This window comes from Coenobita brevimanus, chromosome 30, assembly GCF_032717465.1.
Source record: "Coenobita brevimanus isolate Jiangsu-jjx chromosome 30, ASM3271746v2, whole genome shotgun sequence".
Taxonomy (NCBI): Eukaryota; Metazoa; Arthropoda; class Malacostraca; order Decapoda; family Coenobitidae; genus Coenobita; species Coenobita brevimanus.
In genome coordinates, this window is record NC_136983.1 from 37,172,118 (window position 1) to 37,173,064 (window position 947).

General features: G+C 45.9%; 1 non-coding gene across 1 annotated transcript; it reads left to right on the forward strand.

Annotated features, from left to right (window-relative positions):
- Positions 1 to 310: 310 nt before the first annotated feature.
- On the forward strand, positions 311 to 429 carry LOC145395361 (5S ribosomal RNA). The gene has a single exon (XR_013896603.1). It is a non-coding gene; the product is annotated as a 5S ribosomal RNA (ribosomal RNA).
- Positions 430 to 947: the final 518 nt, after the last annotated feature.

Here is a 947-nt window from a genome sequence, read left to right on the forward strand (position 1 = left end):
TGTACTCACTCGTTCATAATTAGGTATATATTATTAAAGTTTATAGGCATAAAAGCTTACTGGTGTTTACCGATAGTTTAGAAAGTAAATTTTTGCTTTATTTTTTTCCAGTTAACTAGATAAGACTGGTCACCACTAGCTTGTGTCTGTATTCTTTACTTGTGTTATTAGCATTCGTTTGCGAAGCAGTCAGTACTCAGTTTCGGTTTGCTTAGTAAATTAGCGCCATGGCAGCCAGTGTCTATGTACAGGAAGCTAAAGAAATGGGCCTCACTGACCCAGAGAAAATTCAGAGTTACGTTCTCTCACTGCCAACGGCCATACCACGTTGAGTACACCGCTTCCTGTTCGATCAGTGAAGTTAAGCAACGTTGGGTCTGGTTAGTACTTGGATGGGTGACCGCCTGGGAACACCGGATGCTCTTGGCATCCCTACATGTCAAGTGGGGTTGGTGGAGGATTAGTGCCCCTCCCTGTAAAACAATTAACTCTAAGCCATTGGCCACCCCGTCTGGGATACATGGCGTCTGGCAATGAATGAATGAATGAACGTTCTCTCACGGTTTAATTACGAGCAAGAACGTGAGAAAGATGCTCGTGAAGAGCGTAGAATCCAGCACGAATACGAGCAAGAACAGCGCGAACATGAGCGAAAACAGCGTGAACTCGACTTAGAACACGAGCGAGAACAGCATGAGGAACGAAAGAGAGAACGAGAACACGAACGTGCTGAGCGAGAAGCACTCGAAAAACACGAATATGAAATGCTGAAGCTCAAGCGAGATTCCTTGGCTTCAGAGTCATCTGGTGCAGTTGGTCAAAGCTCCACGAGAGTTCTCCCTGCACATGTCCTGGCGACCCCACGCATCAAGCTTCCTTCATACAAGGGAGGCGAACGAATCGAGCCGTACATAGCTCGTTTTGAGGACATGGCAGACATGTATCAA